This window comes from Dermacentor andersoni, chromosome 6 (assembly GCF_023375885.2).
Source record: "Dermacentor andersoni chromosome 6, qqDerAnde1_hic_scaffold, whole genome shotgun sequence".
Taxonomy (NCBI): domain Eukaryota; kingdom Metazoa; phylum Arthropoda; class Arachnida; order Ixodida; family Ixodidae; genus Dermacentor; species Dermacentor andersoni.
This window is the reverse complement of record NC_092819.1, coordinates 184901986-184917332: the sequence shown is the minus strand read 5'-3', so window position 1 is coordinate 184917332 and position 15347 is coordinate 184901986. Positions and strand designations below refer to the sequence as shown.

The 15347-nt window shown below is 48.8% G+C and overlaps 1 long non-coding RNA gene across 1 annotated transcript in view; it reads right to left on the bottom strand.

Moving 5' to 3' along the window:
* The window catches only part of LOC140218868 (uncharacterized), a 140826-nt gene extending 132532 nt beyond the window's left edge, over positions 1 to 8294 (bottom strand). Inside the window, exon 1 of the long non-coding RNA XR_011895057.1 lies at positions 8210 to 8294. This is a non-coding gene — a long non-coding RNA (uncharacterized lncRNA). The remainder of the gene's footprint in view (positions 1 to 8209) is intronic.
* Between the last annotated feature and the right edge of the window lie 7053 nt (positions 8295 to 15347).

Sequence of the window (15347 nt, the reverse complement as noted above, 5' to 3'; positions counted from 1 at the left end):
GTTGAAGTAGGAGAAGCGACTCTAGTAGGAGAACGTATGACATTACGGCAGGCAAGAGAATGCAGCAGTAGCTCAAAATCATGCCTCAGGACAGGGTTAATACAAAGATCTATATTAAAGTCACCACCGATGATGATATTGTACTGGAAATCGGAAGTGTATTCGAGAAGCCTTTGAAGGAAGAGCACAAGACAATCAAAATTTCGATTTGGTGGACGATAAAAAACAGAGTAAACTGTACGCGCGTGAAAGATTGACAGCACCTCATAATCATTAGTGACACACGAAAATTCCTCTACACACTTCACGTTGAGGCAGTTTCGCACTAGCATGCAGACACCACCGCCACGTGAAGCAGTTCTGGATCGAATAAAATAATCATAGTTCGGGAGCAGCCAGGGAAACGAGCTCTGGTGGTACCAAGTTTCTGACAGCATAATAAAATCAAACTCCAGATCCAGGCTTCTAAACATGGCGTCAAGTTCAGCTGTCTTGTTTCTCACCGATTGACAGTTTACATGAATACAACGAACTGTTCCATTGTGCCCAGGTCCAATGAACGCCTTTAATTCGCAAGGAAAAACAAGGTTCACACAAGGATGCCATTATGATATGAAAGAAAAAAAAATGTGTTGTTACTTGGACCTAAAAGACCAGCTTATAAAAGTCTGCCGCGCACTTTATTAGGGAAGCATTCTGACCCTCTTCTTACCTCACGAGGACTTTGCCATTACGGTACCATGCAGAGCGGAGATTATTGACACGTGCCCATTCCTTCGCCGTCTTCAGAAGCATTCGATGCTGTGTCGTCAGATTTTCCAGCATGAATGCATCAGGCACGATACGTGGAAGGAGTTTCTTTTTGGCAAGCCATTTGTCCTTTGTTGACTGGCAAGTAAAGCGAATGATTATGCCCGGTGTCGTGTTTCTTGATTTTAGTCTATGGACGGCGGAGTCAGTTTCCTCGGTTAGAAGAGCAAGTTCCAGTTCAGACGCTATGACGTTTAACTTGTCCATGAGCGATTCGTCTTTGTCTTGCTTGATGACCCGAATTTCGAGGCTACGCTTTCCACTATGATATTCCTTGTCGTTAACCGCGGCGCGGAAGGCCTGCACTTCAATGCTTACGCACGATGCCTCAATTTTAGTCACTTTAACAGCGAGCGTCTTTATTTCGCCATCATGCTTGGCAAGGCTCACAAGGACATCATCGTGCTTCTCCGATAGCAGCTTTACTGATGCCTCGATTTCACCAACAGTTTGCTTGAGTGGGAGCAGCTCATCAAGTTTTTTGTTGACTTCCAGGAGCATGGTGGCGATTGAGGCATCCTGCACCTTACAAACGGCGGAGCTGGCCTTACTACTGCGGCACTAAGGGCAGCGCCAGGACTTCCTAAATTCAACAACACTGGACCGAAATTTTTTCTTGGTTACCCCCGAACAATTATGACTGATGTGAAAATGTCCCGAGCATTCGCAGCAAAGCAGATAGTAATCATTTACCTTAATGGCCACATCACATTCGTCACAGAGTTTTACATTCTGACGGAATGTCTAACTCTGGTTGGTTCAAGTGATGCGGTGAAAAGTGAACAATATCGACAGGAAGCTAGAACAATAGGCAACAGCTTATTAGGCAGCAGCTTCTAGTAGAAAAGGTGCCTGAAAGAAAAAAAAGAAGCTGTGCTACAACCATGTTGGCAACATCTGGTCCCTTTTATAAAAATTGTGCTTTCATATCAACTTCAGCCCTCCAGTTTACAGTAAAGTACCAGTGCACTTACGAACAATGAATCAATTCTTAAAGAGCATGTGCAGTCCAGGCAAAACATGGGCATGAATCCGCATTGTGCTCTGCACTGAAGGTGAATAACGCATTCCATAATGGCGAATGTACTTAAGTAAGCTTCCCTGTAGTGTGAATTTGTAATGTACAAAGAATTGTTAATGAAGCTTTCCACGAGCCCAGATGCACTTGCAAATTATATCACACACAAAAAAAAAAAAAACACGTTGCATAACCGGGCTTTTTTAAATTACCTTTCTCGCAGTACACCAATGTTTGGCGGAGAAGCCTAAGCAATGTACTGCGGCGAAGCATACTAAAAGTGGGAAGGGGCCACTGTCACTGGACATAATAAGAGTTCTCTAATGGTACCGTGGTACCTAGTCTAACGACTCGGTACCACGGTCCTTATCATCCTTATGGTCCTTATGATCCTTAATTCACGCATCTAAGTGCTCCGCGTAAAGCGTGTAATTTATCATAAGGTTTCAAAAATGTACATCGCTGCCGATTGCAGCACATCGCTCGGCTGAATTTTAAGCCGCCGCTACCCATTTAACGTCATTTGACCGAATGACGTTAGTAGGGCGGGCTATCCGATTGGCTGCCCAGGGCGCGTCATCAATAATTTTTCCAACTTTATGGTCAACAAATGTTCGTAATAATTTTAATGTTAGTTACTTTGTTTCCATAAAAGGAAAGTAACTAAAAGAGAATGCACAAGAACAATTTCTCACTAGAGTTAAGCACTTCCAGCACACGACAAGCGTCGTCTGCTTGTGTTACAACGTTCACCATTTTGACGAAAGCTCCACGGTCAGAGTCGGTCTCAGTCTTTTCGCAAGCACCATGATCCGAATTGGTTGCGTTGTGGGCTGCAAACGTAGCGACTGGCAATATGTCATCATCATAATCATCATCATCAGCCTGGTTACGCCCACTGCAGGGAAAAGGCCTCTCCCATACTTCTCCAACAACCCCGGTCATGTACTAATTGCGGCCATGCTGTCCCTGCAAACTTCTTAATCTCATCCGCCCACCTAACTTTCTGCCGCCCCCTGCTACGCTTCCCTTCCCTTGGGATCCAGTCCGTAACTCTTAATGACCATCGGTTATCATCCCTCCTCATTACATGTCCTGCCCATGCCCATTTCTTTTTCCTGATTTCAACTAAGATGTCATTAACTCGCGTTTGTTCCCTCACCCAATCTGCTCTTTTCTTATCCCTTAACGTTACACCTATCATTCTTCTTTCCATAGCTCGTTGCGTCGTCCTCAATTTGAGTAGAACCCTTTTCGTAAGCCTCCTGGTTTCTGCCCCGTAGGTGAGTACATTGTACATTTGCACGTTCAATATGTCAAGCTGCGACAAAGCAAGGCAGCGGACGAGCGGAGTGGCTGCAGCGCATCGGACTATCGCTATCCGATCGGCGCCAGGATTTGCGCGTCTGCGGCCGTCACTTTACACCGGAAGATTACTACCACAACAGCGTTTCACGAGTCCGGTATTCGGATAAACGCAAGCGCAAGAGGACAGGTCATGGCCGGTTCACCGTGCCGTTTCGCGGGATGAGGAGAAGCGCAAACATGAAACGCCTGCATGGTGCAGCCACCTGGTGGCACAGAGCTCAACCGAACACAGTAGCCGTAGCGAAGTGTGTTCTTTGCTGCTGGCGTAAATTTTTCACACGAGCATAATTGTTAACACGTTGTTTTTGTAAATGATTAAATGTTTTACACTTGCTTAGAGCAATAGTAGCTCTTTGTATGGCTGGTTAAGCTCTGCGCCAACGGGTGGCTGGACCGGGCAGCTCACGTACGCCTACGCTAAAGTTCCTTCATCAGCTTGAGTTTATACCTCCGCCATCTATCGACATGCCCAACTCGCCTGTGGTTACCGGAATACCAGACACGTTTGGCGCTGCGACAGAATGCTCGCAACGCACGCACCTGTCGCTTGGGGTCGACAGCCAAGCAGAGGAGCAACTGGCAGAGTGGTTGGAGAGGCTTCGCACGCTCACTCCTAGAGAACCGTAAATAGACGACACGACGTGCCATCATGACGCAGAACCAGTGAAGGTGGAGCTTAGCCCCGATCACTCGTCGAACGAGTTGAGGAGAAAATGCTTGGCTATGGAGGAGCGTAACTTGTAATCGTCCGTAGCTCTCGTAACATGAGACGCTTACCACAAATTGTGGTGCGAATGATTACCTTAAGCTGTAGGCAGCGTCTCGTGTGACGCGTGGCTACCCAGACGACTCCACACAGAATGGACTCCGGCGACGCACAGAAGTGACGTCACTTTAATAAAGTAAACTAAATACAATTGAAATATATCAAATCTTACTAAACAATGCGTTGAACTTCCAACAATATGAAAGAAAGTTGTCTTATGCATTAATTAATGTACACATTTTCATTGAATACTTCATCGCAAAATGTTTTCAACTATACTGTCATGCATTTCTCTATATTAATAGACAGCGTTCAATATTATAAGGCAGAAAAATATTATATTGTGACGTGTATTTTCAGGTGCCTGCGGAAATGGAAAGCAATCTTATTGAGCGCCTCGTGCGCAGCATCCCCCATGCGTCATCCGAGAGCCCGACGGAATGAGGGGTGCGTACGTCTAAATGTACAAAAATCTCTCACGTGAGCTGATCCTAGGTGCCTAGGGGCAGGATCGTTTAGGGATTTTTGAGAAGGCGCGGTGGTGGCGCCAAGCGACGCCGTGGCGTGATCGTTCTCTGGCCCGCGCGTTCTGTAACGTTGCTTATGTGATTGCGCTTGCGTTGCTTGTGCGTTGGTTGTAGGTTCTGTTTTACGTGGCCGAAAGCCGTGAGTAGTGGTGGTGAGGCAGTGCGGCTTTGGCCTCGGTGAGCTCTGGCAGTACAGAATCTGCGTTGTGCGAACCGTGCTTCTTCTAGAACCCGGCGGTGGTGACAAATGAAATGTCGGAGTGCCCTAGCGCATCGGCAGCGAAGTTCTGTGAACCGTAATGTGGCGTCACCGTGTCCTACTTTGCATAACGGACATGGAGGGATGTACTGCTCGCTGCAAGTCATGTAAATGTGACTGCATTGACCGCCCGCTGTTCAGCGCTGAATGTGCGTATGGTGTACTGTGCTTGAAACGAATGGTGCAGCGGGGGTGATGGAGGAGCAGAGTGGCTTAATTAGAGGCTCCATTTGCACGTTCACAGACATGTGCTCCCAATTTGGTCTCATTAGTGGCTGTTGCGGTATTGTGGTGTGCTCATTGCCTACGATGCCAACACACAGCTTGTTCTCGTTTTTCCGTGCTAGATATATGTCTGTGTTCCTTGCGTTTGTGTGTTGTAAATTGCTTTCTATTGTGGAAATTCTAGCAGTCTTAATACGCAATGTGTACGAACGTTAATATATAAACATATTTCTGTGTGTCTAAATTTCGAATTACCCATAAAACCCTTTACGACTGACAAGTGGACTACACGGCCTGTGTGGATCAGCTACCTTTTAATTAAGGAACCCTTATTATGTCCAGTGACAGTGGCCCCTTTACACTCTTTGTATGCTTCACCGCAGTACAATGCTTAGGCTTCACCACGAAATGTTGGTGTGTTGCGACAAAGTTAATTTTAGAACGCCCAATTATGCAACGTGTCTTTTGTAGGTTGCTACACCGCAATACAAGTGTGGTAATAAGTATCGTGCAGAAAAGCATACTAAGAGTGTAAACGGCCCATTGGTCTACACTGTGCTCATTATTTTCAATTGTGATATAATTTACAAGTGTATCTGTGCTCGTGGTAAGCTTCATTGACAAACCTTTGCAGTAATATGCTTCATCACATTACAAATTCGCATTGCAGGGAAGCTTAGTAAAGCATATTTGCCATTATGGAACGCGTTATTCACCTTGAGTGCAGAAGCACCATGCGGATTCATGCCCATGCTTTTGCCTGGAATGCACATGCTCTTTGATAATTGATTCATTGTACATAAGTGCATTCGTAGTTTATTCTAAACTGGGGGGCTGAAGTTGATATGGATCACAATTTTTATTCAGGGGACAAGATGTTGCCAACATGATTGTAGCACAGCTTCGTTTTCTTCTTTCAGGCACCTTTCCTACTAGAAGCTTCGATTGCAGTGTTTTGAGCCTCTTTGAGCCAGCACATAGCGTATACGAACACCAGACACTGATTGGGAACATCGCCTGTGCTCTCAGCAGTAAGCTGTGCAGAGGAGAAGTTCATCCCCATGTATAGTAAAAGATGGTCTCTGGTGTCGCTCCACGAGCACCGTGAGCCTCCAGAGCAACTACGAAGGGAGATTTGTTGGCAATCGCTTCTGAACTGTATTGCCACCACACAACAGTGCTCTCAATGACAGCTTTTGGACAGTAGAATGCTTGCACCCAGCAACCTCACTATGCACATGCATTCAGTATGTGCCTTTGTGTAACATGTTTATATATTGTTCTGTAGTGCAATGTGACCGCGTGAGCAGTGTTTCTTTTTGTGTATCTTCTTTTTATGTCACTTTGTATGCTACTGCCAAATAAGGGGGGCCGTTGCTCTGTCAAGCTGTTGAAAGACAGCTTTTACTTCGGTCCCCCTGAATCACTACGCATGACGTGATGGTCGAAATAAACTTACTTACTTATGTGCACAGTGGGCCATTTGAAGCTGGCAGCATTGCCGAGGGGGTTCTGCGTGTCTTCCCTCTTTATGGATACAAAAAGATGATTTCTTCATTGACAGCGATTGTTTCAGAGGTCGTTACATGGCAACAGTACTGGGCGTTTAGCAGCAGAGAAGCTTGGCTCTGCCCACTGTCAATAATCTGTTCCTTCTCAAGTGCCCCTGTGAAGTGCCTGCTTTCTGTACTCAATGTGCTCTTCATGCATGCATGCATGTTTAGCTTGTAGGCGTCTATTACCCCTTGCCTCAAGCTGGTCCTTGCTGATGCCAGCCAAGAAGGAATTGGGGAGTATGGTGATGCACACTTACAAAACCACTGTTGATAGCAGTGAAACCAGATAAATGGAGCTGCTGTTTTTTTATCCACTCCATCCTTGTCAGTTACAATGAGTAGTTCTTTGTCCGAACATAAGGCATATGTAGTTGGTCATGCATACATAGCCTGTGCACTAAGACTTGTTGGCGTCTTATGACAGAGACCTGCCTGATAACCTTAGCACAGTGTCTGTACTGCTGCATTATCTTCGTCGTGTCCAAATCCTTCATTGACGCTCCCAACGAACCAGAACTTACTTGGTGTTCACATCGACGGTGTTCCTTTAACGGCGTTAATAGATACTGGAGTCCAGGTGTCCATAATGAGTTGTAAACTCCGTCGCCGCCTGAAGAAGGTTCTCATGCCTGCTACTACATGAGCTGTACGCGTGGCCGATGGTAGCACTGCTGACGTCACTGGAATGTGTGCTTCCCGTATAAGTATCGCCGACCTTCACGTTCCTGTTCTTTTTGCAGTGCTGACCAATTGTCCCCATGACCTAATCCTCAGACTCGACTTTCTTACGGCGCATTCCGCTTTGATCGACTGTTCTGCCGGTACGCATTGCCTCGAACTTCCTCTACTTGTGCATATTCGTGCGGAACTGCCGAACAACCTTAGTACGACCACCTTCGTCCGCCTGCCGCCTAAAGCCTTGACTTTCGTCGAGTTGCTATCATATTTTCCTGGGCCCGATGGTGATTACGTCGCCACGCCTGTTCCTGATGTACTTTTGATGCACAATATCACTGTGCCCCTATCCGTCGTCACCGTCGCGGATAACCGGACCAGCCTCCCCGTCGTCAATTTCGGCCTGACAAAGTAAGTTCTACCCCAAGGCATATCGGTTGCAGCGCTGCGTGCTATAGAAAATGACCACGTCACAGCGTTTTCAGTAGACGTCTCCTCAGATTCTTCACCATGTCCACAAGATGCTATTAGCCCTAACGCAACATTTCGTACCATGATTGCTGCGGACATATTGCCTGAACAAGCAGCAGCTTTGTGTCGCCTTTTGGTTTCCTACCACAACAATCGCCAATTGGGCTAGACTTCGATTGTTAAGAGTGACATAAATACTGGCATTCCAGTACTATTCATCACCGGCCATTTGACAGAAAGCGGTGGGTGCGCGAGTGTATAATTAAATAACCCTTATTATGTCCAGTGACAATGGCCCCTTTCCACTTTTAGTATGCTTCACCGCAGTACAATGCATAGGCTTCGCCGCGAAACATTGGTATATTGCTTCAGAGCTTAAGGTTATTCAAGACGAAGTGAACAAGATGCTTGCCAAAGGCATTGTTGAGACTTCGTCGAGCTTCACCCGTGATGCTTGTTAAAAATAAAGATGGCACATGGCGTTTCTGCGTAGATTATCGTCATCTAAACCGCATTACGAAGAAAGACGCGTACCCGTTGCCTCGCATTGACGACGCCTTCGATTGTCTTCACGGTGCCAAATAGGTCTTCGGTCCGCTTCTTGGCAAATTTCTGTGGATGAAAAGGACCAAGAAAAGACCGCGTTCGTCACCCCTGATGGTCTATATCAATGCAAAGTTATGCCGTTCAGTCTATGCAATGCCCCAGCAACGTTCGAACGTATGATGGACTCTTTGCTTCCATGGTTCAAATGGTCAGCATGCCTCTGCTACCTCGACGACGTTCTCGTATTTTTACCTACATTTGAGACACACCTTGAGCGCTTATCAGCTATTCTTCTAGTCTTCCGCGAGGCTTGGCTCCAACTAAATTCATCGAAGTGTCACTTCGGTCGTCGCCAGATTACAGCGCTGGGCCACCTCGTCAACGCTTCTGGTAATCAACGAGACCCGGAGAAAATTCGTGCTGTCACGTCTTTGCCTGTACCTCAGCCTATCAAAGACGTTCGGAGTTTTGTAGGACTCTGCTCCTACTTCCGACGCTTCATTAAAGACATCGCAGTGATCGTCCGGCCACCTACTGGTCTTCTGAAAAAGGACGTGTCGTTTACTTGGGGCCCCGCTCCAACTGCCACGTTTGCCCACCTCACCAAGATTCTCACCACGCCACCTCTACTGGCCCCACTGTGACACGTCCTCTCCTACAGAGGCTCGTACCGATGCCAGTGGTCACGGAATCGGAGCCGTCTTAGCCCAGCACCAACAAGGTTGCGATCGTGTTATCGCCTACGCTAGCCACCTCCTCACAGCAGTGGAGTGCAACTATTCTATTACAGATTGTGAATGCCTGGCTCTCGTCTGGGCGGTTTCTCCGCCTATACCTGTATGGCACGTACTCCTCTGTCATCACGGACCACCACACGCTCTGCTGGCTTTCCTTACTCATTGATCCTACCGGCCGGCTTGGTCGCTGAGCTCTGCGGCTGCAAGAATATTCCTATGCAGTTGTGTGCAAGTCGGGCTGATTACACTAAGACGCAGACTGTTTATCATGCTATCCAGTGGACGAACCACCCGCCGACCCTGACCCCGATGCTGACGCTGGCGTTTTTTCCTTCTCTCAGCTGCTACACGTTTATTTATTTCTGGAGTACTGCCGACCTCTCATATGGGGCCTTAGACAGGAGTGGGTTATAACACGAAAACAGATTTGAAAACAAAGAGAAACAATTCTAGAAGCGCAACAGGGAAAATTGCGAAAGCAAGTCGAATGCAGGTACAAGAGAGGACATGATTCATGCACAAGTACAAGAAGCTGAAACGCTAGGAACTCGAACACTAGAAATTGTACAATACAAGGGCAGAATAACGGCAACAGAGATCTCTTGTCAAACATCTCTGCAACGAGTTAACATAGCATAAACAGCGCAAGATAAGCTTGTAAAACATTACGCCTTGCGAACACCGAAAGATACACATGACGCCAAGCAAATATTTTTAGCGCACTGAAAAAGTACTAGAGAATAAAACGTAAATCGAAGCGTAGTGCGCGTGCGTTGAGCGAAGCCAGATGGGGGAAGGGGGGGGGGGGGGCATGTAGAACGAGGTACGGTCAAGTGGATTGTTGCCGCAGCTTTGCCATGAACGACTCAAACGTAGTGCAGTTTACTGTATCAGCAGGAAGAGCATTCCATTCAGTAACGGTGAGCGGAAAAAATGAATTTTTAGAAGCTCGTGTCTTGCAAGAACACTCCTTCAGTTTCTTTGGGCGCTTGGATCGCGTGGATCGCCGATTAACGGATTTTATGTACGTGTCCTTGTTTATACACAGCTTGTCATGATAAAGTAAAAACATGTATTTCAGAAGTTCATGCTGTCTTCTTGTCTGCAATGTATTCAGGTTAGCGTTGCTTAGAAGTGCGATGGGGGATGTAAAGGATCTGTAGCGATTGTAAACAAATCTAATTGCGTTCCTTCGAATCATTTCAACCTTTTAATGCTTTCTTGGCTATGCGGATCCCAAACCATGGAAGAGTACTCCAGGATTGAACGGATGGAAGTTTTGTACGCAGCTAGTTTTATTTTTGGGGTTGATTTGCGCAGAAACATTCTTAGAAATCCCGATTTCTGCATAGCTTTCTTTTCGATGTAGGCAACATGCTCGTTCCATCTAAAATCAGCACTAAATATAACGCCCAAATACTTGAAAGTATCAACGAAAGATAGTTTTTAGTCATTAATAAAATAATCGCATTTTAAGAGAGACCATTTACGCGCCACGCCCATAGCCACTGTTCTTTTCGTTGACCTTCATTTGCCAGAATTCACACTGTCGGGCCCTTGGGCCCTCTCTGCAGCGCGAACGGGGGAAGCCTTTAAAACGCACGCCACAATGGCACCCGTCGCATGGAGCATGCGCACCGATCGCGTTATCATAAGAACTCGCGCGGGCGGTGCCGGGAAGGGAGCTGCCCGATAAGAAGGCAGCGAAGACGGCACTAGGGGCTTTTTTCGGGGCGCGGGCCTGGGGAGGTGCTGGTGGGGCGTAGCCCGTCTAGGTTTCTTTCCGAGCGTGCTGCAGAGCAGGGGGAAAAGCGTCTTTGCATTGTGTCTGCATGAAAGAGTGCTCTTGTTCGCTTTTGGGACTGTGTCTGCGCGCCTGGTTCGGTGCTTGCTTGCTTTCTGCGCTTGATGCATTCTGTTATCGCCCGAAAGATTGTGTTGGTTGATGGTTTGTAACGGCCGTTCTTTCGCTGCTCCCTTTGGTTTGTATATTTTGTTGCCTAGCTGTTCTGCTGCTTGATTTTTTTGCGTTCTTTTACATTATTGGCCGCGAGGCTGCGGTAATTGTTTGAGTGTTTCATTATATCGTAAATTAAAGTGGTTTTTGTTCTTTGCGCCACTGGTCCTTTGTCGTGCTGGTCGCGGCTCGCGGACCCCCTGAACGAAGGCGAGGGGCCTTCATCTGGCGCCCAAAGTGGTTTTCTTCTTTCTCGTTGTTTTTCTGTTCTGGAGTACGCTGCCGCACCGCAGAGACCACGCGCACGGGAACAAGGAAACCGTCCCCATCTCGAGGCAGCTGGAAATGCCCCCTAGGCCTACTTCTTTCGCACCGACATCGGGTCCCACAGCTCACGCATCTGTACCCAGCCCCTCTAACCCGCGTAAGCTCACTGAACGTTTTTATTCTACCTCTCGCTCTCCTTGCGCTCCGCTATTCCGCGCCATCCTGCCTCCGCAGAACCGCTTGACATTGCTTGACCATTTCGTCGGACCGCTTTGCCCGTCCAATTTCAACACCAAAGATGCACCGCCGGCATTTTAATGCACCTACGTTCGGGTAGAGTCAAGAAGGGCGCGGTTGAAAATGATATTCGCGAAACCACTAGTACGATGCCTGATAAGAAGGACCAGGGCGCGCCCGCACTAGATATGTCCAGCATTATTGCCCAGCTGACCGCGCTGCTCGAGCATCAAACAAACGTAACCCCAGCATCCAGTTTCCGTTCGCAGCTCGCTGTGCCTACATATGAAGGCCACACAGATAAGAAATCGGTGGCGGACTTCCTTCAGGAAATGGAAGATTACCGCAATGCGGAAGACATTACGGATGACGTTCTTCTTCAGCGTGTTTTGCCCGTCGCCCTGACTGGGTTCGCCGCCCGCTGGCGTCGTCGCCAGTCATTCCAAAGTTGGGCGCACTTTGAGCAGCTACTGCGAGCAGAATTCCTCCCCCCCGACTACGTTGTCCGCACGAAAGACGAGCTTCGCGCCCGTAGTCAGGCGGAGGAGGAAAGCCTCCAAGAATACATACGGTACTTTCAGGAGCTTTACGAGCGCGCAGACCCTTCAGCACCCGAAACAGAAAGAGTCAAACGGGCAATCCGGCAATCTCACCCACGCTTTCCAGCTTAGCTAAGGAGCCGTACCTTCTCTTCGCTTGACGATCTCGCTAAAGCGGCGTCCGATACCCAGGCGGCGATGTTGGCAGAGCTAACTTACCAGCCTCTACCACCGCCTCAAGCCTCTCTCGAGCCGTCTTGCGCGTGACGCGGTTCTCTAATTGCAAGCCCGGATAATATGGTACCGCCACCATTCATTCCATTCAGTCACCGCACCTTTGCCACCCAGGTACCTTCCGGCCTCCGGTCCGGGAACCAGCAACAACGTTGCCAGGCACTCGGGGCCGCGGCAGGCCTGTAGCGGCTGCCGCCCAGTCAGGCGCAGAAGATACACGCAGGAGCATTCCAGTCTGCTTCCAGTGTGGAGGACGAGGCCACTACAAGAGCCAGTGCCCGAGCCCCCCGGGCATCCTCCAGCAGGGAAACGACGAGGGCCGGCGGTGGTGAGCAGCTACCAGTCGCCGGCCAACGACCTACCGCGCCCCGACGTCCCCTCGCAGCATGCAGGCTCCGGAACGACCTCTCCGGCAGCAGCCGACCCTCACGCGGTGTTACTCGCAACATCGAAGCATCTTGCAGCGGCTGTAAAGCACCGACCGGGGGCAGGCGTTTCCAAGACTACGAAAAGGCGGGTGTTTTGGTCGTGTCACCATCCTGCTGCCACGGTGCTGAGCCGCGGACAACCTCGGAACCGGAGAGGGGTAAAGATACGGCTCCTCAGACTCGAATCACCACCGGCATCAACGGTAGTAGCTGTACCGGAAAGGTGTCACCCCCCAGATCGAGGGCCCAGGATCTCGGACAAATGGTGAGGGCTTTGCCGTCCACGTTCAGTCTTCTTGACGCCCACCTTGAGAAAACACCATCGGTGGTGGTCAGAATGGCCGGAATAGAAGTACCTGCTATTTTAGACACTGGCTTTGCTGTTTCCGTTTTCGGCGATCGTGTCAAAAGCGCCTGCGAGACGAAACGTCTACAGTTACGAAGTGTAAACACGACCCTTCGCATGACTTCCGCTCACGTTGCGTCCGCTACGTCAGCAGCCCGGTTAACGGTTACCATGATTGATAGAAAATTCCGGCAGCGCTTCCTACACCTTCCAGGACTTTCTTGTCCTGTGATTTTGGGCCGTAACTTCATAGCCAAAGCAGGAATCGTTCTCGATCTCTCTAAAGGCACCTACCAGTACGGCATGCATGCCCATCCACTCAAGTTCATGACTAAGCCAGGAGAACCCCAGTCAAATCTGTTTACCGCCAATATCTCTGCGGTCTCCGAGACTGGTAGTGGTATTCTCACTGTTCTGAAGTCTTTCACAGGATCTCCGGCGGAGAAGACCAAAATCGAGACAGCGCTTAAACCATTTGACGAAATGTTCACGGAAGCTCCTGGAAGCGTTAATGTGCTCACTCATAGGATCGACACCGGATGCGCCCGCCCAATTCGTTTCAACCCTCGGCCCCTGAGCATCCACAAGCGAGCACTTCTTGTTAGTGCGCTAGACGAAATGATCGCTACCGGTGCAGTAAGACCGTCTAAGAGCCCTTGGGCGTTCCCAGTTGTACTAGCACCTAAGAAAGATGGCACGGCGCGGTTGTGTGTCGACTACCGTCGGTTGAACGCTGTCACAGTTCGAGACTCATACCCCTTCCCATCAATCGATTCAGTGATGTATTGACTTGGGTCCGCAAAGTTCTGTACTATTTTAGACTGCAGCAGGGGCTTCCTGCAAATTCCGATCGCCCCCTGTGATATTGCAAAGACTGCATTCACTTGCCATCGGCGACTGTTCGAATTTGTCCGATTGCCTTTCGGTTTGTGCAATTCACCGGCAACCTTTCAGCGTGTAATAGATATTGTGCTTCAAGACGCCAAATTCAATTATGCGATGGCTTACATGGATGACGTGGTAGTGTTCTCGAAAACCCTGGAGGAGCATCTCCTTCACCTAACCACCGTTTTACAACGAATGCAGGCCGCAGGCATCACCATTAACCCCCGAAAGGTTCAACTGGTTTCGACCAGAATCAACCTCCTAGGTTTCATTGTCGAGCAAGGCACATTCCGGCCTGACGAGGAGAAACTCCGGGCCATACTGCAGCTTCCACCAACAACAGACGTCAAGAGCCTGCAGCGGTATTTGGGCGTGGTGCGCTTCTACCACCACTTTATCCCCAACTGCGCTGACCTGGCAAGACCTCTCCACCAGCTCCTACGGAAAGGTGCCAGTTGGTACTGGACTGACGTGGAACAGGGATCATTTCGGGCTCTGTCATCGGCTATCGCCGATACCGCACGTCTGCTGCTTCCCGACCTCAACCTTCCATTCAACGTGCAGACCGATGCAAGTGAGTATGGCATCGGGGCAGTCTTGCTTCAGAAACACCAAGGGAAGCTTTACCCTCTGGATTTTGCAAGTCGCAATCTCACAGGAGCAGAGCGGAACTATACCGTAACAGAGAAAGAGCGCCTAGCAATTGTATTTGCACTAAAGAAATTTGACATGTATCTGGATGGGCTGACTTTACCAGGCGCTGACGTGGCCGTCAAAGCTACAAAACCCAGTCGGCCGTTTAGCCCGTTGGGCCCTCTCTCTTCAGAAGTATAATTACAGATTAGAATACAGGAAAGGCACCTTCAACACGGTAGCTGACGCCCTGTCCCGAGCACCACTCTCCGGGGATGGCGAGCCGGCACCCGAAGTCCTGGCTGTGGCAGGGCGAAAAGTGCATTGTCTCTGAAAGAGCGCACGCCTTGAGCACATGCCAATTGGAGCCGTCACGTGGAGCTCCGAACGACGCCAGGCACTATTCCAGCCCATCGGGTGCCAACTGCCCCGAACTAGGACGATGAGAGAGAGAGAGGGCTCTTTATAAGAAAAGCAGATAATTTTGCCGGCGCGTATATAACCGCTGGCATGCTACTCTGTATAGGGATGGGGAATGGGAATAAAGGATTCCAGAAAAGAGTGGGAGAAAGAAAGGATAAAAGTAAATATGAAATGTCCTAGTGGACCTGATGCTAATATTTACAGGTGACATGGCGGGTAAATTTAGACTTTTGTATAGAAAGGATGCAATTTTTAAAGCTTTCCTATTTGACCAATTTCTGTCAGGTATTTCAACAAGAAATCCAAAACCCGTCGCTATTTTGAAGGGCCGGGCATTGGACCTAAAATGCTCGGTAACGTTAACGGTTCGTGGCAAATCCTGTCCATTTGGTGCTCAAAAAAGTGTCTCTCGTCGCGGTACGCGGGGCATTATAGTAATA